This window comes from Dermacentor albipictus, chromosome 2 (genome assembly GCF_038994185.2).
Source record: "Dermacentor albipictus isolate Rhodes 1998 colony chromosome 2, USDA_Dalb.pri_finalv2, whole genome shotgun sequence".
Taxonomy (NCBI): Eukaryota; Metazoa; Arthropoda; class Arachnida; order Ixodida; family Ixodidae; genus Dermacentor; species Dermacentor albipictus.
The window spans coordinates 110132426-110155674 of NC_091822.1; the positions used below are offsets into that span (position 1 = coordinate 110132426).

At 45.9% G+C, this 23249-nt stretch overlaps 1 long non-coding RNA gene across 2 annotated transcripts; it reads right to left on the reverse strand.

The window, feature by feature from the left end:
• Positions 1 to 16442: 16442 nt before the first annotated feature.
• Positions 16443 to 19338, reverse strand: LOC135900805 (uncharacterized). Of its 2 annotated transcripts, none has more exons than XR_010563944.2 (3): positions 19022 to 19338; positions 16601 to 16684; positions 16443 to 16531 (listed from the first exon to the last, which is right to left on the reverse strand). It is a non-coding gene; the product is annotated as an uncharacterized lncRNA (long non-coding RNA). The 2 variants fall into 2 exon arrangements; XR_010563943.2 differs by lacking the exon at positions 19022 to 19338 and adding an exon at positions 17812 to 17846.
• Positions 19339 to 23249: the final 3911 nt, after the last annotated feature.

Here is a 23249-nt window from a genome sequence, read left to right on the forward strand (position 1 = left end):
CGATCAACGTTCGAGTACGCATGTGTGTGTTGGGACCCTTACACCTCGGAATTAGCAAACTTGAACAATAGAAAACAGTGCTTCCAGATTCGTCTTTGGAAACTGTGACCGAAAAGTGAGCATGACCGAGGCTAAACATGCTTTTCCATGGTAGGACTTAAGGACTCGCAGGAGAAACCTGCGTTTGAAATTTTTTTAATAGCATATATCATTCCGATACCGGCATTAGTTGAGAGAAATGCATGACATCCCCTTCGTATGCATCCCTCAGAAAGGATCACCTTTTGAAAGTCAAGGAACTTGCTTGTAGGGGTGACGTGTTCCGGTATTCTTTTTTTTTTGTCCTGACAGCACGTGCCTGGAATCGTCTTCGGCTTGTTCTTGTGCTAAGTACATCTGCTGATGCTTTTTACTGGGCTATCAGTGTATAAACGTTCTTCTATAAACTATTCTACTCCGAAAGAAATCCCCCCTGCTGTAATGCCTTATTGGCGATGCGAATAAATGAAATGAAAAAAATTATCCTGGTGGCAGAAGAGGGTTGAGGTCACGATCGAACACTGTAGATCAAATAAGCGTATATTTTTAGCAGTTTAACGGCTTGGCTCACATCAGCTGGAGCAGCCTCTCGTACAGCTTCTTGTAACCACGCCGGCCGACCAGAAGGCAGTTTCGAACGAAGTTTCTCAATAGTACCTTCTTTGAGGTTCTCTTACGCGAGGTCGAAATTTGGTATGTATTGTATCTGTTGAACACGAGGTGCACTTTCAAAGCTATACTCACCACGCTCAATAAGAAGTGAATTTCTATGTACTGATTTTTCTTTATTTGATATGTACTGAATAACTATTTAATACAAACTCAAAATAAATGTTTGTATGCGGCGAGCAGCAACATGGCGGGCGACACTGTACGCTGCGCATCCCAGCATCACTATATCAGTGTATATATCGGTGTTAGTGGCCTTCACTGGCACGGCGCGAAATTTCGGCTATGTATTTTTTTTTTTTTAAATACTGCAAGCCAATGATTTGGCTCGAGCAGGAGGGGCTTCACGTGCAATACAAAAGTACGCAATCAAACAACGAAAGGGATGAACACGGTAAGCAAACACATATTATAAAAAAAAAGAAAAAAAACGTGTCATGAAATTAGTTTAAGAAATGTGGTCATTAAAAGATGAAAGCACAACAGTGACAACACACATGTAGTAGGAATGCTTAACAACATCACCAGGAGCGCAAAATAACTAGTGAGGCTAGGAATTCAAAACATGGCACTGCATTTTACTAACAAAGTTGTAGATATGCTAGGTGACAAAGAATTCCACTCCGCGTTTATGCGCGGGAAGAAACTATATCGAAAATGCGTTTTTGCGAGCGAAGACTGCGGCTAAAGAATGTTCATGACTGTGTCGCGTTGTCCTCCTACTAAGACGCCTAACATATTTTGGGAGAGCTAAGCTAATTTTTCCGGAAAGGCAGCTGTGAGGAAATGATCGGCGACTAACATTTATACGGGCTTCCAACGTCGGCATATTATTGAGTTTCATTAAATCTGAAGGGGAATCTAGGAGTTTGTACTTTCCAAAAATGAATCTAACTGCTTTCCTTTTAATTTTTTCAAGTTGCGTAATATATATTTTTTCATGCGGATCCCATACGATGGAAGCATACTCCAGTTTTGACCTTATGTATGCATTGTAAGCAAGAAGTTTTGTACTAATTGGTGCATTTTTAAGTTTTCCTTAGAAACCATAGTTTTCTGAGGCCGGCTACACAGATATCCGATATATGTACTGACCACGTGAACTTGTTTGTTAGCGTAGCGCCAAGATATTTAAAACTTGTGAACTTCTGAATTGGGATTGTTATGAATTGAATATGCAAATGCGCTAAGTAGCTTTTGCTTAGTAACACGGAGTAGTACTGTTTCTTTCTGAGTTTAAAACCATCCCCCAAAGACTGCACCAATCTCCAATTACGCAGATACTGTTTTGTAGGAAAATGTGATAATTAGCAGAGGATATATCTTTGAATACGACACAATCATCGGCAAACAACCGCATAGATATTGTACCGGGAACTACCCGAACTAAATCATTTACATAAATAAGAACAACGGGCAAAAAACACTGACATGTGGTGCTCCCGAGGTAACCGGCCGCGCAGAAGATGTGCATTTTTTTATTTCTACAAATTGGCTTCTATTGGAAAGACATGCACTAAGCCATCGGACAATCAAGGAAGGCAGGCCGAGGCATCCTAATTTATACAATAGCTTACCATGTGGCGCCTTGTCGAAGGCCTTCGAGAAATCTAGGAGCAGAATATCAACCTGTTCAGCGATATCAAGTACACCAAAGATGTGGTGCACAGTTGAAACCAGCTGAGTGACTGTGGACATAGCTGTTCTGAAGCCATGCTGATGTGATGACAGAACTTTACGCTCGACAAGAAACTCTTGAACTTAACATGCAACAGCATGTTTCAACAGCATGCAACAAGTGCTTATGACCGAGACAGGGCGGTAATTAATTACAGAAAGTCGGTCATCTTTTTTGTGAACAGGCGTAACACATGCAATGCGCCAATCACTTGGAATGACACTTTTAGGTAGTGACAGGTTAAACATGATGGTCAAAAACGCAGAAATCTGCTCAGCGTAGCGTCGAAGAAATGCGTCTGCAATGCCGTCAGAGCCTGCTGACTTGTTGATATTCAGATTAAGAAGCGTAGCAGTGACACCTTCACGAGTTATTGCTACTGTTTTTTCCGTTATCGCCAGAGATCCTTGATAATCGTATTCGTCTAGCTCAGAAAGTACAGTCCGAAAATACCGATTAAAATTTTCTGCGATTTCCCTTGGTTCATATATAATTCGGTCATTTACTTTTAATTTACGCATCTCTTCATTTGTTTCCCTTATGCGGCGCCAAAATTTTGGGGGGTCAGACGTAATAAGTTGCGCCAAAGTCTTGCTGAAGACATTGTTTCTTGAATGTCCAACTTTTTTCCATGAAGTCATATTTTAATTCAATGAACTGAGACGTAGAAGCTTTGTGCTGTTTTCTGAGGCGTTTTATTTGCCGTTTCGTCTGTATTATAGCTCTACTAAACCAAGGATTCCTGCGACATTTGTAAATGTTTTTTGTAGGAATGAAATGACCAACGCAATATTCTGGCTCGTACATACGAGATCAATTGGCTCGCAGATTGGCTCGCAAATGGCTCGCACATACGAGATCTGTCTGCCTACACTTATGTGCGCGCTGAAGCTGCACTCGAATTATAATTGAAGGGGGAAACGGACAAAATGTTTTACGCTTACAGTGTTTATGACAATATTTTAACTTTATTCCATGCTCACCTGAAGGTATGCTGCAGTTTCGACGAAAGTTCCTCAATCGTAGCTCCGTGTAAGTTCTGTTAAGCCCAGTCACTAATTGTTTTATTGCAACTATTCAATACGAGGTAATTTGACATCCTATTGACTATACTCAATAGAAACCGAAACTCAATACAGTTTTGCTCAACTTCACAAGAACTCATTAGAAGTTCAATGCAACCTCAATATATATGTATATATTTTTTTTGCATTGGAGGATATCCCTCACCGGCGGTATGCCGAAGCGCCGACGTCTTGGCATCAACGTATGCCCTACCCATGCACAAGATTGTGTTAAATGGTACTACACTTTGCGGTGCATCATCTGTGTAGGCCAGTGTCCAAGAACATTAGTTTGTGTGAGTGGGCGATGATCCAGCTTGCGTAATGCGGAGGGGTGCGTTGCTACTTGCTTGTTCGAACGAAGGCACTCACACAAGAAGAAGGGGCGCGATCATCTCTCCGTATCCGCGGAAGCCACAGACTTGGCTATAGTGGCCATTAGGATAAGATATATAGCGCGCATTTCGAAATGGTACGGTGCAAGCCATGGACAGATCTAACATGAAGCATTACCGCGGCGTCCGCATGTCTATTTCACGTTGGATCCCGTCTTTCACAGCCCTGCAAATGGGTCGCCACAATTCGAGAAACCGAGGCGCGCCCATCTCTCTGTGTCAACTATGCGTCACGCGCAACCATTCTCTAACCAACGGGCAAGTGGCGCATTTGCGGCGCATCAGCTGCCCGCTCTTCGTATCATAGATTCATTCGTGTTCGTCTTCGCATTCTCAGCTGGCATTCGAGAAAGCGCATTAGCAGGCAGGCAGGCAGTCAGTCTCCCCGAACCCATCCAACGTGCACAAGCAACAGGCGCCAACCATCGCCGCTATGCGCGGGCCCCGCAAAACATCACCGGTGATCGACCATTCGGCTCACGGGCCCACATGTTTATGGCGCCGCAGTTCAAGATGGCGTAGAGTATATATGCCAATTCCTCCGCGACGCTTTTCGAAGGCCACGTGCTATAGGCGAGTATATAGATACACGGGGGCGTCTACAAGGCGTCATTTCACGTTCTGTGTACGCGCCTACCCCACCTTCCCTCCCCTCTCTGTAACTTTAGGATGCTAGCTGCATGCTGCCTCCTCTTCGCGTCGCAATACGAATGTGCCATGTCGAAAATGCGAGGAAGAATGGACGACGCGTGGGATTCCAAGCAGACGCCGTGGCGCCGCTGAACTCTCGCTCTCACACATGCGTATGCACAGAGAAGAGAAACAGACCAAGGCACGTAGGCGGGTGGGGAAGATGAAAGAAGATGAAAGAAAAAAACAAACTCGACGGAGGCAGGAATGAATGGCCAAACCCATAAGCGAAGGCACGGGCTTATCAGGTGTGATATCACTTATACTACCTGAGACGGAGCAAGCGTATCAGACCCCAAAGTGGCTGGCATCATCTCTCGGCGTTTCTGTGCGGCCGCGACGCCGCCCTCCCAGGCTCCCAATTCGGCACGTCCATACATTACCGGCCGCCGCCGCCGCCGCGCCACTGCAGTGTCACGTGTGTATATGTAGGCTCGGCCCAGACGCATTTTGCCAACTTATCGCCTCGGTGTCACTCCACTCGCTCGCGCAGCGTCGTTCACCCCTCGAGTCGGAGTATATACGTATACGTAAGAATGCGGCCGCTTTATACGCTGCCTCTCTTTTTTCTTTTCTCTTTTCTTTAGTTATTTGCGTTGGCCGCGAAATATACTGTCCAGCTGATGCCTCGGCCATTTCGGTTCATCTTCTTGTTCTTCGCAAACTGTTTCAACCGTCGTTTCCGTTTATCGCCGCGCCCTGTGCCGAGCTCTCTATAAAGAAGAAACAAGAAACTGTTACCTTTATACGGGCTCCATAGTGTCGTCGCTTTAATGCCTCGTCTGTGCGTTCTTCCTTTCCTTCAAATTTTCTTCTCGATCTTAAGATTTCTTTTCTTAAGTTTCTTTTTTGCTTTTGCGACGCTGCGTGTCGTCGGCAAAGCTCGTAACTGCCACTCAAACGAGGGAGGGGTGGGAGGGAGGCTTGGCTTCAGCGCTACAGCAGCATTCGCGTCACTCCGACACACACCGCATTCAACGAGCGGGGCATACATACATCCACTCCGATCTACTCGTATCAGACGACGCGCTTGGCCTAAAACATTCTATGGGTCTCTCTCTCTCCCTCTCCATCGAACCTCGCATGCAGGGAGGCGGCGGCAACGCGTCTTCCAAGAGCGCTTCGCGCATAGTAGTAGTATATATGCCGCCGCGAGCGCCAAATGACCGCCGGCGCCTCATCGGATAAGTGCTTTCCTGTCCGCAACAACTCGCACTGACTCGTGTGCGCGTCTCTCTCTCTCTCTCTCTCTCTCTCTCTCTCTCTGCTGGCTGGCACGCGGCACCGCACCGCCGCATACATACACTACTGGAGTGCGGCGAAATTCGTGTTTGGCCAGGAAGGCCGCGAGCGGTCAGCCAAGTCGATGGACCGCTGTCTGCGAGTCGTCCAGGTGAACCGATAACAGCGCTTGGAAATCTCCCTCTCCCTCTCTCTCGTTCACCTGTTTCGTTCGTTTCTCGTTTTTCTTTCGTCACTTCACCTCGTCCCCCCCATACGTAAGCTCCGTCTTCTTTGAGCAGTATGCGCTCGCCGCGTACGCTAGCGCTGTATCGGCAGGCCGGCAAGCAGGCAGCTATATAGTGTGTACACGCATATATATATATACGCCAACTCGAACGCGGCCCGACTCTGCAGGAATATAAAGCACGCTCGACCCGGCGAAAGCGGCCTCTTGGCTGCCGATAAAGAGTCATAAAGGGACGGCCGAGTCTTGTATGCGATTTTTCTTTCTTTCTTTCTTATATGCGCCAATTCGGATCATTATTATTGCTGTTTCTGCCGCGGTATACGACCTGTCTCTGCCCCCCCCCCTATTTTCCGCCCCCTCTCTCTCTGGCCTTTCGCCCAACGAGCTTGGCTTCGACCGCGTGAGTTGACGCCGAGGCGGCTAATGCCGTTTCACAAGCGATACGAGCGGCACTTGTGTGTTTAGATGGCGAATGGCCCCGGTTTCGTGCTCCCTTCCGTTGATCTTTCTCTCGATGTGTGTAACGAAGGAAATGGGCGAGTTTGTCCCGTGACACCTGCTTCTTCTTTCGAAGTTGAAATCCCTCCAACGCAGCCCAATTCAAGACTGCATCTCTCTGCTTGTGCTCTGTCGTGCTTGGTGACTCGCCTCTGTGTGCGTTAGGCATTGAATTTTAATTTGCTCTTTTCGATCGACTGATTGATAGATTGATTAATAGATAGATTCGGGGATGTTTGAATCGATGTTTGCGAATGTTCGTGTTAATTGATTAGTTGTTTCCTTTAAGCATTGATTCTTAATTCACCATTTTCTATTGAATGAGGACTTGATTGATTGATTGATTGATTGATTGATTGATTGATTGATTGATTGATTGATTGATTGATTGATTGATTGATTGAGTGAGTGAGTGAGTGAGTGAGTGAGTGAGTGAGTGAGTGAGTGAGTGAGTGAGTGAGTGAGTGAGTGAGTGAGTGAGTGAGTGAGTGAGTGAGTGAGTGAGTGAGTGAGTGAGTGAGTGAGTGAGTGAGTGAGTGAGTGAGTGAGTGATTGACTGTGGCATGAAAATTGCGACAACAGTGAACAGTCGTCGGCTTCTCCGAAAAGTTATATTGTTAAATTAATGAAGGGCGGTATAAGAGATGAAGTTAAATGTATTAACCATTTAGCAGTTTGCAATCAACCGAAATAAAAAGAAAAGCGCGTTCGATAACATCAGGCACTCCACCACACTCGAACGCATCTCCTTGATCGACCTTGGAGAACGAACTTACAACTGCGTAAGAGACTTTCTATCCAATCGGAAGGCCTTCCTCTCGGTCGGAGACATTCGATCGGAGGAACTCTCCCTCGGCAGCGCGGGCACACCGCAAGGCTCTGTCATTTCCCCAATACTGTTTAATCTGCTTATGCTCGGACTAGCACAAGAACTACAAAAGCTCGACAGCATTGAACACACCATATACGCCGACGACATTACAATCTGGGTACAAGGGCAGTGACGGCCAAATCGAAACTGCCATACAAGACGCCACTGACGTCGTAGAAAATTACCTTCAAGGTACGGGACTCCGCTGTTCCCCTGAAAAGTCAGAGCTTCTCCTATACCGCCCCACACTCCGTGGACGCCCCCCACGGGGCTCCACGAATAAACGCCAATACGAGGAGATCGAACTCCACCTGAGGGATGGCAGACCCATACCCGTGGTCTCTAGCATCCGCGTTCTTGGTATGACCATAGAAGCCAATGGAGCCAACTCTACGGCTATCTCCAAGATCCTTCGACAGACCACTAATACATTCAGACCGCTGAAACGAGTGACTAACCGACGAGGGGGTACGAAGGAAGAAAGCGTCATCCGCCTTGTCTAATCTTTTATCATCTGTCACATTACTTGCGTTGCGCCCTTTCTCAACTGATACAAAGCTGAAAAGACTAAACTGGACATCATCATCACAGGAGCCTATAAGCAGGCCTTAGGACTACCCAACCACACCAGTGCGGAACTTCTACAATTAGATATCCCCAACACCCTAGACGAGTTAATCGAAGCGCAACGTCGACCCCATCTGGAGCGGCTTACCCTTACGGAAACGGGCCTCAGCATTCTAACCAAGCTTGATATCACTTACCACCGCCAACATGGAGACAAACACCCAATACCACTCGACATTCAGCAATGGCTACACGCCGACCCTGTTCCGAAAAACCTGCACCAGGACCACAACAAAGAACGCAGGAAGGCACGAGCTACCTCCCTCACCAAAGCTTATGCCAACACAGCGGGCGTCACCTTTGCCTACGCAGCTGAATACCAAGATGGATGTCGCTTTGCGGCGGTTACCACAGCAGGCGGCTTGGTCCAACGTGCTGCCAGCTTCGTCACCCAAAACGCCAAGACGGCCGAGGAAGTGACCATTGCCCTGGCCACTCTTGACCCAGCCTGTTACGCCATAGTGAGCGATTCTCGCACAGCAGTCAACAGCTACATCAAGGGTCATATTTCTCAACAATCACTCCCTATCTAACCGCATTCGTTTGAAAATAGCATCACCCTCGTCTGGATCCCGGCACACGCCGGCGATGTCCACCCACACCTCACCAACCTCAACGAGGTTACATACTCCGTAGTACGAGAACTAGTCAACCGTGCCAGAGACGGCGACTCGTAGGACGCGACCCCCTTGCGATATACAACGACCTTGTGAAGTCATTTTACTTCGAAAGAAGAACCATTCCCACCTCTTACCGCAAGTTAAACAGAGCACAGGTAACCACCCTTTGCCTATTACAGACCAATACGTATCCCTCCCTCACACGCCATCACATCATATACCCCGACATCTACCCAAGCCACACGTGCAAGATCTGTAAAACTCAACCAGCAACACTTCCCCACATGCAATGGGAGTGCAAACATCAATACCCAGACCTTAATCCCGTGGCCCTCTCGTCCAGATGACACGCTGTCCTGCGCAGCTCCCATCTCGATGACCAACTCTGGGCGACCCAGCAGGCCTACGAAGCAGCGAAGAGACAAGACCTCGACGTCCCATAGCGGGAGGCCTAGGCCCAGCCAACTGAACTGCTGGTTCTCAATAATGTTCACTTTCTCTCTCTTTCTCTGTTTACCGTCAACGTCCTTTTATATTTATTTAATTTTATTTATTTATTGATACTGTAAGCCTTGACAGGCTCTTACAGTAGTGGGAACAAAAATAACAAAAAGTACAAATTGCTAACAATACAAAAAAGGAGAAAGAAAGTGGTCCGAAAATATATATACGGATATATTCTTTTACAGAGATATATATATCTTCGCTTTGTCGCAGACTGCGCTAGTCCGGGCACTCTTGGCTCTATAAGTAATCACGTTGACGGGTCAGCATTGCCAAGGCAACAATTAAAATGAAGCTACAAAATATTGAATGCATTGCGCTACGCGGACAGCCTCTGAGCACGATCCTACAGGAAGTAGTTTAGACAGCCTGCATATAGATTGTTTATGGGCTTTTCATGTGTAAACCGCTTTGCCCTAGGTTTGTTTTTTTGTCTACGTAACATCTTTATACTGCCTAGAGACAAAAGTCGCTAACAAGTTTATTTTCTTTGAGGTCTGCTTGTGGTCCGTCATTTCCAAACTGCTTGTTTGGAGAAAGCTGATGTATGCGTTAGACGGTGCATGAGTCCGTACATGGCAACAGGCGGGCCGTGGACATTCGATAGACATTCGAAAACATCTGCGCACTTTATGCAGACTGTCCGGAGAAATGTTTGTGAGCCGAATGCGGTGGACGGAAATGTGCAATCGCTTTCACGTTCTTCAAGGTCCGGATTCCAGCCACAATCCATTTATTATACGTATTGTGACTCTCCACGTTCTTTGCCAATAGATTCATTCTGCGCTCCTAGTACAGCTCGAGTGTTGGCTAGCCAGTCACGAGAATGCATACTGCGTCTTTGGAAAGCGCGTCTTCACTTAAGAGAGGCGGCGACGATCTGTAATGGCGCATGGTACGGTCTCGGTCGATTACCGGGTCTCCTTTTCTCATTCGCCTTCTTCGGTTTCGCCGGGGCATATTTGAACGAGGTAATAAACGGTCGGCCGCTTTCTTCTGTTATCCGCATTCGAAGGACCCCGGAGCCTCTTTTTTTCTGGATAGTGCTCGTTTTCTTCTTCTTTTTTTTCTTCGAAGTCTCTCCTCTGATTACTCCACGCGTCTTCATTGTCTCGCCCTAAAAGCTTCTTTGCGATTAGACAGGGCCGCTCTGAAATGAAACTCCCCACTCCGTTTGAAGAGGTGTATACGGGCCTCGGTGTATACCACGTGGTCACGCCGACCAGGGAGGACACTGATTCGACTCGGAGGCCCGGCGGGGCCATAAATCGGATCCGCGGCGACAAACTGCCGAGCGCGGCAATCGGGCGAGATTGAACTCCCACCACCTACGGCGCCCTTTGCCGCTGCGCGGAAGAATAAATAGAAAAAGGAAAGGAAGCGAAGGATTGAGAAGACACAAGAGAAAGAAAAAAAAAATGAAGAGGGGAGGAGGAGACGGGTGATACGGACCAAAGCAGAAGAGACGTTCCGGCGCGCGCGCGTGTGTGTAGGTTGGTCGGCTGCTCGCATTTCGACGTATGGGAGTCGCATCGAGTCGGGCCTCGGAGCCTGTATCTCGCGAATGGCCGCCTTATGTCGCGACGCGCCCGGATTGCCGCTATAACTCAGCGCGCCTTTTATCGAAATGCTGGCGCCGCGGCGCGCGGGTGCGCGTGCTGGAGGGCAGCGGGGCTCGCCGTCCCTATCGGCTCCCCTCTTGAAGTGCGGATAAAAGTGCGGGGCTGTGAAAATGCAAACTGTTCCGCGAATTGCTTGCAAGGCACACAGCGTGCAGGTGGATCTGTGGGGGGGGGGGGGGGGGGGCTCTCATCGTGTGACGTGCTTCCTCATGCATCATTTCTCTCTCGTATATATATATATATATATATATATATATATATATATATATATATATATATATATATATATATATAAAGTGTGTGTGTGTGTGTGTGTGTGTGTGTGTGTGTGTGTGTGTGTGTGTGTGTGTGTGTGTCGATTCATGACGTATTTGCTTACCGACGCGTTTAATGAAAATATTCTAAACGTTTGGTAAAAAACCTGTTACGTAGTGCTGCGTAATGGTTACGCGATAGTTTCGTTACGGGACCGTGAACAGGCTACTTGAGGGGGAAAAAAAGATAGAACCACGACAGCAAGATGCACGTAAAACGCACACTACTTATCCATACGTATACATGGCGCGTGATAATTGATGTAAACCATCCGGCCACTGCCCGGCGGCTCTCGAAGTATTGGTTGGGCGTTTCTTGAAGCGTGCAGCGTGGCCCCCGCGTATGCCGTCGTCACCCTTCTCACACTGAAAGCGCTGCTGACGAGGTGTGTGTAGAAGCTCCTGCAGGAGAAACGAGGAGTGAGACGTACATTCAAAGGCCCAGATGAACGCGTCGCTCCCACTTTTCATCACGACCTCTCCTACTTATCTGCAGTCCCCTGGGGATCACCAAGTGGATCACGGTGTGGGCGTGATAGATTTCGAGAGGCAGTCTCCGCTCGGCACCCTTAGCATTAAATATGAAAACGGCCAGTGAATTGGCGCAGAAGGAATGATTACTGCGCATGTGTGTTACCTTGGACTGATGTAAATACGTAAAGTGCACGAAAAAGCAAAGTGTTGTGGCTCGAGGTGGCGTTTGGGCCAGGAATCCCCCAAGCCCATCGACGAGTACGTCCGGTGGTAGGAATGAAGGAAAAAGGGTTTATTGTACATTATTTGCACTGGCTCCAGATACGGAAGCCCACTCCATGCAGGAGCATATTAAACGTGCGAGTTGACATTAGGACGCGTCAGCACCGCCTCTCAGCAAGAAAGGCGTCCGCTTTTGATACCGTCGTCTTCCCTACACTCTTAGCACGGTAACCTTTACTAAAGGGGTACATTCTCACAGATTTGTGCACCTTTAACTTATAAGTTACAAATCAACCTTTACAAATTTAACTTCTATTAAAGGTAAGAAAGCGTGCACCTCAACTAGAGGTTACAACACTTTAACCTCTAGTATAGGCATACAATATTGAGTGTCTTTGCCTAAATATAAAGGTTACTTTTACAATATACCGGTTGAACGATTAAAATGTTCACACAAAGCGGCTTGCAGGAGGTCCCAGATGGACACCATGCTGCGCATGCTCCGTATATAGAGCCGGTGTCGCCTAGCAACGGGGACGCGGCTCTTCTTTCTGCGGTATGTTTCATAAAAGCCCGTTGCTCTGCGCATGCTCCGCCAAGGCAGTTGTCGCCTAGCAACAAAGGTGCGTCTCTTCCTTCTTTCGCGCTTCTTTCTGCTTGCGCCTCTTCTTTCTTGCGCGCTTCTTTCCGCGGCCGGATTAAGCAGACTACAACCGGGCACGGAGAAATGTGAGCCTTCGCGGAGGAAGCCCCTCGGCCAGTCCTTTCCGGACGCTGCGTTTACATGCGCTTGCGCTTCGAAATAGTTCACGTGTCCACCTCGTGCGGTTTTCGGGACAAAGGGTGTCGCTGTGTCTCTCTGAACCTAAGTAAGAAAAAAGAAAAAAAAAGAAACATTGCGTTTTGCAGGCAACTTAGACCTTACGCATACCGCAACATCTCTTGTTTGGCCTAAAAAATATTAAGACAAAATGCAGCCTACTACCCCAAAAAGTACAACAAAGGTGACCGCGGGAGCCAGAGAAATTTCTTTACTTTTGAATAGTATATTGTAAGTGACAGACTCATTTTTTTGGGCTACAGTTCTGTAGCTGCTAATCAATAAATGAGGCAAGTTTTCGCTTTGCCAACGACAAGTGTTCAGACTTTTGGCTCACGCTGTTGCGGTTTTTATCCTCCTGCACATGCGTTTGTGTTTACTCGGTGGATTGTTCCTAAGGTATCATCTAGCACGCGAAAATGAAAAAAAAAATGAATTTCAGCTCACTGATTCTACTTTTTAATTTTTGCATGCTGAATGATACCCTTGGTACAATCCACACAGTAAACGCAAATGCATGCGCAGGAGAAAAACACAGCACGGGTAAAGGGCCTGAACACTTGCCGTTGTTCATAAACAAAGCAAAAATTTGCTTCATTTATTGCTAATAGCTACACATTTGTACCCAAAAACAGTATGCGTCTGTCACTTGCTATGCCATTCGTAAGTGGAGATCTGTACTCCCGCACTCCTCCTTGTTGTGCTTTGTGATAGCTAGATAATTTTTTGACTAGATATCATTGCAGTGGAAGAGATGTTACGGCTTGCGTAAGTTGCCAGCAAAACGCAGTTTTTTCTTTTCTTTTTTTTTTTTGCTTAGGCTGAGAGAGACACAGGGACACCCTTTCCTGTGGAAACTACGCGAGGTGGACAGGTGAACTATTTCGAAGCGCAACCACGTGTCAAGACAATGTCCAAAAAGGACTGGCCGAGTGGCGTCCTCCGCGAGGGCTCACGTTTCTCCGGGCATGGTTGTCGGCTGCTTAATCCGACCGCGAAAAGAAGCGCGCAAGAAAGAAGAGGCGCAAGCAGAGAGAACCGCAAAAGAAGGAAATGACGCACCTCTGTTGTTTGGCGGCAGCCGACTTCGTGCACCATGCGGAGATTTGGCCTTTCTGGAACAAAACCCAAGGTGGCGCCTCCCCGTTGCTAGGCCGCACCCGGCTCGTCGGACCATGTAATGAGCGGGGCCCACATGAAATTCTCTGAAAAAAAAAAAAGGAACGCTCAACCGAATGTGGTGTCAAAAGTTTACTTTCATTTAAATCACTTAAATCGTTGTATTTCAGCCAACGAAGGGCTACCATGATACTACTATACTGTATCCCTTGGGATTTCTGACGAAATGAAACTCCCCGTGCGGCACCTTTTGAGCAAATATGTAACGGTAATGTTCTCAAAAATACAGTTCAAAACACAATTTGAACGCCTGAGGAGGAGGCGCCGTTAGCTTGTATAAATAATCTGAGTATAAATTGACAGTTCCACAGGCAGTATAAGGTTAACTTCAGAATGCAACATCTTTATTTGAAAATACAACATAGAATACACCAGAAGTACAGCAGGCCTTGCTGGCACATGACTAGATCTGAAAATTCAACAGAATACTATCACTTGCATCATAACACAGGAATTTTTAAAATCATATCACCGTGTTTAAGCCATGCATGTCGTCAATAACTTCGTGTTAACTGTCCATGTAAAAACTTGTACTGCTGTCAGGAAGCAAGAAAACAAGGCAAATATTAGTATATGAGATTGAAGGAACAAAAACTGGACACTTGTGTTCAGATCCACATTGGACACTACATAAAAAAAGCTTTACACATCAATGTGCAGCATTAGAGCAGATCAATAAAGACGTTGCCAATGCAATGTAGCCGATGCAAAGAATATACAAAGTATTGGCTATAGGTGAACCTAAAAAAGAAGACTGGACCACAAGGCCATGCATGCATGCAGCCCATCTATACCTGAGCAACGTTTCCTTAGTGTTAGCATTGACCACCACTGGCATCAAAAGACAACTTGTTGCTCTTACAAACATCAGACAAAGCTTAACCAGGAGATGTGCGAAGTGCTGGCTTGTGGGCCAAATGACAAAAGGCTGGAAGTGGTGATGCTTACAGCATAGTGAACTCTCAGTTTAGATCCTTTTGACAATGCAAACGTGAACATTTTTTATTAAAATTACTACATGACACATTTTACTGTCTAGCTAACAATGTCAAGGATGGGATTCAAACTTCTTGAATGCACTACCTATTTAAAATAAATATTGAAAAAGGTCATTTGGGCACTGCTATGCAGAGTACTGCACAATTACGCTATCATCTAGAGGCTAGCAGTTAGAATAACTCAGTGACAAAGAAAGGCCGCCATAATTCACATTGCACGAATTTAAGAATTTTGAGCAGCTAAATAAAATACTTGTGCACAATACTAAATGCCACTTGCATGAATGGTATTACCTCAGTAATTTTCAATAAAACAGCTATAGAAAGGCATGCAACTGTAATGCACAAAATGATGCATCTGTTCACCACCTCCTGGCAACAAGTGAACATTAATGCAAGGGGGAAATTGTTAACTAGACTTTGAATCAAATCACGTTCTTTTTCTTCAGAAGAGCAAAGAAACACTTCAATCTGTTATTTATGAGCCCTCTAGGCACAACATTGCTGGGAAGCACAAGTTTCTGCATTAGCGCCAGGAATGGTGCAAATGCATATGGATAATCGAGGTTCTTGATGTACTAGGTTAAAATACAATAAATTACAGCTAGCTCCAGGCTGCCATTCGAGACGCAAATTATTTCTTGCCTGCTGCCAGCATAAACACACGTTTGCTCGCTGCATGTGTAGACGTGGGGAGCTGCAATCTGGATATCACCACTGGGCAGTGGAGCCTACAAGGACACTTAGAGCCTATAAACATTCGCCTATCAAACATTAAATATGCACAGCATAATGTCAACTGACGAAGTAAAATTTATCAAAAACGTGCAGTACTGCAGATGCAGAGCACAACTCAACCCGAAAGAGTCCAACCATTCTACATCAAGGAAAATTAGAACTGGCTCACCTTTAGCTCTCATTAAAGCATGCAGGAAAAAGCAATGAAATGTTATTTTACCGAAAGCAATCAGTATAATACCAATTTTCGTTTGTTTGCTCAACTATATACAACTGAAATCTCACTAAAGGATACTACTGTTTAGCGCGTAATTATGCCCTGTTCCCACAAGATACGCATTAACGAGATTTGACCAGGTAAATTGGTGCAGCATCGCACACTTCATGAGCTGGCTGTATGCACGTTCCGTCCGGCAGGATGTCTCTTACGGTTTTTGCTTACCTCACCTTTATTAACTTTGAAATGCATTAAATCACATTTAAATTAAATTGTTAAATATAAATTAACAATTTCATCTAATTTCATTAATTTGCTCCTTCTCTACATTCTGTGCCTTCATGTGTTAATTATCGTGCAGTCTAGCTAAACGGAAGTAGTGAATAAAAAATAGCACCAAAGTACTACCATACCTCAATTTAAGCGCATATAAAGTATGAGCAATGCCTCCATCCTTAGTATTATTTCAGGGGAAGAAAATCTAAGGCGACAACATTAAATCGTGTAACGATGCTCCGCTCGACTCGCACCACTGACCAATACAAATGATAATGCTACAATATAAGTACTGAACAGGAACACAGATGTGAGTAAAAGTAATCACAAGGTGAATGCAGAGAGCTTTCTGGACGATATGTGAAAAGTTTACAAATGAGTGTAATATTTAGTATCGTTACATTTGAGATGTTTTCCTTATGAACTAGTAAATTATATTTCACATCACATACCTTAGCCGCATTCAGTATCGCGGATCTCTTTGTCCATGGCAACCACTGGGCTGTCAAGTGGGGGCTCTTGCACATGGGACTACGGTGCGGAGTCTGGAACAAACAAGTGAAAACAAAGCACCCAATAAAACCAATTCTTTCCTGTATGCGCTATGCATTTACCTTTAGAGCAGCCAGGTTGTGATTCTTGCACAGGCATTCAGGCCGATTCATTTTCTATGGAGGCACCAACTGGGACAGTCCTCTCTAAAGCAAAAAAAAAAGAAAAAGAAAATATATAGATCCCACGCACTGTGGGAATCGATGCAAGCAAAGCTTTCTGTGCTGTTTGCGTTCAGTGGCAATATTTGGCGGTGATGTTGACGGCCTACGACAGTCGTGATGCGATGTTAAATGTTACCTTACGTGCACCACTTGTGTTTGCCTACGTAGTACACCAAGCAGCGAGGCGTGTTTGCTCGAGGCATTGTTGTGCGCCATTGTTCGTATGCTGCAAGCAATTTAGCACTGCCATTCTTCACACGGGCGCATGGCATCGTGGCTGAAATGTTTATTTGCTCGACAGCCGCTTGCGTGTTGTCGTCTTGACGCTGCGTGTTGTCGTCTTGACGCTGCGGTACTGAGTGCAGCTTTGCGTCTGCACGCCTGCATCAGTTGTCATCATGTACAAACTTGCAGGGTGTTTATTTTTCAGAAATAGCAGAAACGTGCCGTTTCATTCTTAAACTAACATTTTTACAGTTTCTCCGCAACTGTTGCCATGTCTAGTAGCGACTCTTCTTTTATTTAGGCGACCCCAAATGAAGCATGCTTTCTGGTGGCGTCTTTCCATTCTTCCACATCATACTATGTATGCAAGGCGCCACGAGCGAATATCAACTATTATTCATCCGTTTGGTCAGGGCGTTGGCTTTACAAATTCTCTGTATTATCTTTCCATTGACTATCTCCCCTCTGGAAATTTGCACGTGAGTACAAAAGCGCTGCAGCTTCTACAATGCTTATACCGCAGGCTAACGCGTAATTACTGCGCTCCAGAGGTAATTGTGTCGATGGCCGAGGAGTTTCAGAGGACATTGTGACGACTAAAGAACTCCAGAGGGCATAGTGGCGACGCCCGCGCAGTTCTTGCTGAAAAGGGCTCACAGACGTCACTCCCGCGTCCCTACTATGTACAAGTACAATGTAATTTCTCGTACACTGCGTACATTATGTACATTACGCACTCAACCACTCCCCGACGCCGCGTGCAGGTCAGCGACAGCAGCAGCAGTGGAAAAGCCGGAGGAAGTGGCAAAAAAAGCTTCGCTTTAAAATATTTGATACACTAGGCAATCAAAAAAGCTTTGGCCAACATTCCACATTATACTAACCATATTGCACTGAGGAGACTAGATGTGCAAGCTTCTACAGTTTCATGTGACACTGAGGCCTCGAAGAACGGTGCCTGGCACATTGCATTGCACCTTTGCCTCGGCTGCATTTTTCGTTTCTGAAATTATAGACGCAACGAAACGACATCATTAGTGTTCACAAAGTAATGCAGAGCGCATTGCAGAGCTGTAGGCAAAAAAAAAAAAAGACGCGTACATAAGCAAAATTCGTGCGAAAGCTATACAACATGTATTCTCTGAAACAACGCTGTATATAATTATACATCATTGTGCGAAATTGGAATGCAAGTTGTAAGAGAAGGGGTGACGTTGCGGTAAAAAGAGAATTGTGTATTCTTCGCAGTTAGTCAATGCTAACCACCGATTCTTATGTTAAATTACTCGCCCGTTTGACTAAAAGAAAATAAAAAAAACACGCATTTTTACCCAAAAAGCGAAGCACTAATAGCGATAGCAAAGCATTAGACCACTACTCAAACTAAGGTACGTAGTTTTACCTGCCGTAACAGTAATCATTAGCTTACTAATAACCATGGTGTCACGCGAGCACAGGCATTAATGAACATATCTCATTTGACGACCGCGAACAATCGCTATCAAGTTGACTTGAAGAACGCAGAGGGGAGCGAACGTTTGTTTTGTTGCTCCCTTAAACGCGTCTCCGAACTTTTGAGATTACGCGACCTCCAGCACTACTCGCACCGAAAGAAAGCAGAAATGCAACCACGAACCGCCTCGGCTTGCCCGACCTCTGCACACACCGCAGATTACCTCCAGGCCAGGGCGCGGGCAGTCACGCACCACCACAGCATGGCTAACGGAGGGTGCACGAGGCGAGTTGTGCAATACTGAACGGTTTCTGTCAAGTACATCAGCCCAAAGCACGGCGTCAGTACAAGAAACGTATTGTTGAGGTCATTTAGTTGCCCTGACACAACTCATCCCGCCGACAAGCTCAATATTTTAGAAAGGTCTAATCCAATATTTGCACAAAATGACAACATGACAACATCGAATTTAGCTCAAGGTAAATCGAAGAGCATAAAGAAGCAAACATATCAACAATAACCTTTTTCAGAAACCCTTACGCGAAGCGAGAGCACGCATCATGTCAAATGTTGAATTGCGAACTATAAAGAATTCGCGTACTATCCACCCAAAAATAATTTAAAGCAAAAGTTCTGCTTACCGAGATCACATATTTTTCCGTGTGCATTTGGGACGTGGTCACAATAGTCACACCTCACCAGGTTGTCACTTTCCGACAGGCGCAGAATGGTGTATCGCTTGCACTCACAACCCGGCTCGTTGCAGCGACCGCGCAACACACCGAAAACGACTCTGCTGCACAAAGGCATAAGGGTGCAGCGGATGGCGCAAGTTCCCAGTAGAAGCGGTAATAACTACTGCAGGCTACAAGTGGTGGCAGCACACAATGGTGATCGGATGGTATCCAAACAAGTCAAATATAATGGCCGTCTCAGAACGACAACAACGACAGGACGACAGCGCGTTAACCACTCCCGCCGGCTCCGAGCCTCCCGCTCCCGCTTAAAATCTTCCCAGCGTGCAACTCGAGCTATCTCGATTGGGCCGAGGAGGAGAGATGATAGCACCGTGGATGGCCGCGCTCCGGTGTGGCTGATGCCTGCTCGCTGCCGCCATGTTAGAAAAAGGCACTTAGAGGCACAAGCAAAAATAAAAAAAATGAAAACAAGCAATGAATTACAGAAATAAATGTCAGAGGTTCCAGTGATGTTATTGGTGTGATGATGGAAGCATTTCGTGTTTGGACAGTGGTAAAGATTTCATTTCTCAGTTGGCGGCTTCACACATTTAACGCTCTTTTCATCTGTCTATGTCTCCTAAAAAAGACAACGGAGCGGACGGCGCTCGCTTGTATGTGAGTGTAGCGGCATCCTGTTCATTTCACTGAACGTTTGGCGCGTTTCGTGTCTGCTGTAACTTAAATTTGCGGTCGTTGTAATGCCAATCTTCGGCACAGCTTATAATGCCCAAAGAAAGTTGGCAGTGGAATCAGTTGCTACAAGTTTTTAAAACATCCTAAGTGCAATGCAGAATGGTTCGCCGACATGTAGGTTGTTTATTTCAAAGCAGTTACGCCGGTCGCGTAGCGCGTACCGCATCCCCAGCTCCCTCGCCGCGCGTTTTATACTTCAGTACGCACGCTGCCTAGCTGGTACCGCGTGTCGGCATGGTTTTCTTAGGCACGCGCTTCTTGCACACTAACTATTAACCTCATCTTGATCGCTTATGGTTGAATTAAGCATGGGAAATTTTTGGTTGACAGCATCAAGGCAGTGCAGGGAATGAAACGAACCCGGTTAAAGGCAGAAAATGTATGCAGACAACTGAAAGGTTCTGAGCAGGGACATTTTAGTAGACAAGTTGAATTATATTGATATGTGATAGAACCATCAAATGTTTTCAACAACCTTTTACTGAAAGACCCAACGCGTTCGTGTGCTTTTCTTCTGCTGTTCTTCCTCGCCTCGCACATGAATTTTGTTAAAACATATTCATTTTTTCTAAAGAAACTCGCCCGCTATTGTTTCTCGTGTTGAAATACCGATGTTCCATGCCTGTCTCATGGTGGCTAGAATGCGTGCGAGAGCAGGGGGCTTCTGTCACGTTCGACCACTGGGTTTCGGCAGGCAGTGCACGCCACATCATTCGATGACACAGTCTTCGTTGCTGATATTTCAAATAAGGCTGTGTGCCAAGTATGGAGGGTCGTCAAAGAACAGCGCGCAGATGAACTTGCAAGTGCGATCATGCTTGATTTATTTTTTGGTTTTAAATTGTGAAAAATGTAACTGCTTGGCTGACAGAAATTAAGACCGAATACAGCCCGAACTGCCGAAGTCCTACGTTTGTAATAACCAGATCATAAATGCAGAGCACGAACACATTAGGATACATTTATGAGCAAACGTCCAATCCATGATGTAGGTCTCCTCACTGATGCGCTGCAGTGTTCTTTAGAGGTTAAAATCTAAAGGTTACAAGGCGCTTTGCGCTGAATTAACCTTTAAATCCGTCAATTTTGACTCTTGTAACCTATAGATATATATATACGTAACAACATTTAATTAAAACATCAACATATTTCGCATGTAACCTTTATTTTATAAGGTACTCGTGATTACAGGTTACCATAAAAGGTACCGTGCTAAGAGTGTAGGTGACTAGGCTAGGGAATCTCATGAATGTATCTCGGCCAATCGAAATCGTCGAATCGGTCGCAATATCCCGCCCGCGATATCACATCGTCCCTCCGATGGTGCTAAATATGCCCCGCGTATTTAACATACTTAGCAAGCGCGCAGCAATCTGGGAATCCGAGGTCGGCGCCGTTCTTCGGTGGCCTTCGACACGTAAAACCGCAGAATTTGTTTAAATGTCTTTTTAACACTTTTGTGTTCTCGTGTTCTCACGTTTTAAAAATATTTGCACGTATCCGTTCTGAATAAATTGTTCTACCTGCCAAAATTGTCCAGAAGAACACCTGTTTGCTTGCTAACGTGGGGCTATATAAAATGTAATCATTTGAGATCGTAGGCGCGATATCGTTATCTCATTCTCAGATTACACAGGGCTGCTGAACACACTTCCTTCGTATACCTTGACGTCATATAAATGTCCTCCCACAATCAAACACTCTGCCTCTATGATACAATTTCCATTTATATTCTCTTTCTGTTTTTATCCCCCTTAACCCTTCCCCCCGTGTAGGGTAGCCAACCGGAACTGCCTCTGGTTAACCTCCCTGCCTTTCTATACATCCTCTGTCTCTCTTTCTCTCTGTCTCTCTCTCTCTATCTAGATTCTAAAATTCCCCTGATATCACTTGGCGTTCTTGCCATCGCAGAGACCTCGTGCAACGTTTTCTGAAGTTATAATCACCCATACCGATTGTCTTGCATTAGAATACATAACAGCATCAAGGCCTTCATTGCCTTTGTGGTGTCTCTAATAGCCTCAGGCGCGCCTAAGTGTTCAGGGTGTAAAGAAGAGGGCCAATCACCCAAAAATAGTTCTGAAACAGATGGCGCTGCTATTAATCAATGAGACATACGGGGACCGAATCCACATCTATGTCGACGGTTCGGTCTCACTTACCAGCTCTCAGGTGCCGTTGTCATTCCGGCTATGAAAACCACAACGAAATTTAAAGTGTCACACATTACAACATCAACGGTAGCAGAGCTTGCTGCCCAGCGTGCTGCTGTCAAATACCTTTTGCAAGAGACACCTCAGAAGTGGGTCATCTTTTGCGACTCTAAGGCAACACTTCAGAGTCTTCATTTTCTCCTATATCATAGGACTCACGAGCAGTTCAGATATGAAATAAGAGAAGACCACCATCATTGTATTGCTAAACGGCATGAAATTATATTCCATGTAGCTACCTGGATGAATCGGCATTGCTGGTAATGACCACGCCGACGAAGCCGCCCGGTCTGCCCGTCTAGAAGCCCGACTAGTTCCAGTTCCCTTATTCAGAACCAACGCTGCAAGAAAGCTTCATATCACGGCTAAAGCTATGACACACATATACTGGCCTTCTCCCAACCTCCCGAAGTATCATTTTCATAAGCTTGATCCATCCTTAAAGCTACAAGTGCCATCAGAAGTTTCCCGCTCTGAGGCGACAGTATTGTGCCGCCTCTGGCTCGGGGTGGCATTTACGAAAGCCAACTCGTTCCGCATTGGAATGGGGGATACGCCCATGTGCGACTCTTGTGCAACCATAGAAACGATTGAACACATCCTATGTCTCTCTCCCCAGTGCGAAGTCGAGAGCGAAGCTCTCCGGACAGCATTGAACCAGCCGGACTCTCGACCATTTTCGGAAATGAAGACCCTTGGACAATGGTCGTATGCGTCGATGCCACAGAAAGCCACGAAAGCGTTGTTGAAGCACCTCACGTTGACAGGTGTTAGCAAACGTGTGTAGACTCGGTGCGAACCTTCACATGTGCGTGAAACTGTGCTCTCTCTATCTGCTCTCTCTCTCTCTTTGTCCCTATACCCCTTTCCCCAGTGCAGGGTAACAAAGCGGACGTGCGTCTGGTTAACCTCCCTGCCTTTCCTCTCTTCTGTTTCTCTCTCTCTCTTAATCAATTACCTTTCGATTTATTCATTTCAGGGCAAATATTCAAATAGGAAAATTGAAGAATAGCAGTACTGAGGGCATGCATGTCTCATTAGCAGAAATCCTAAGACTATGCCAAATATCCGTCCCAAATGCTGTCAAAAAATGCATTGGCGTTCTAACATCAGAATCAGAATTTATTATTAGAAGTTGGGTCACATTACAAGCATTTAGTATACAGAAGGAGGTCCCATAGCCAAAACTGTATCGGTACCTCCTGTACACCACGAATCATCAC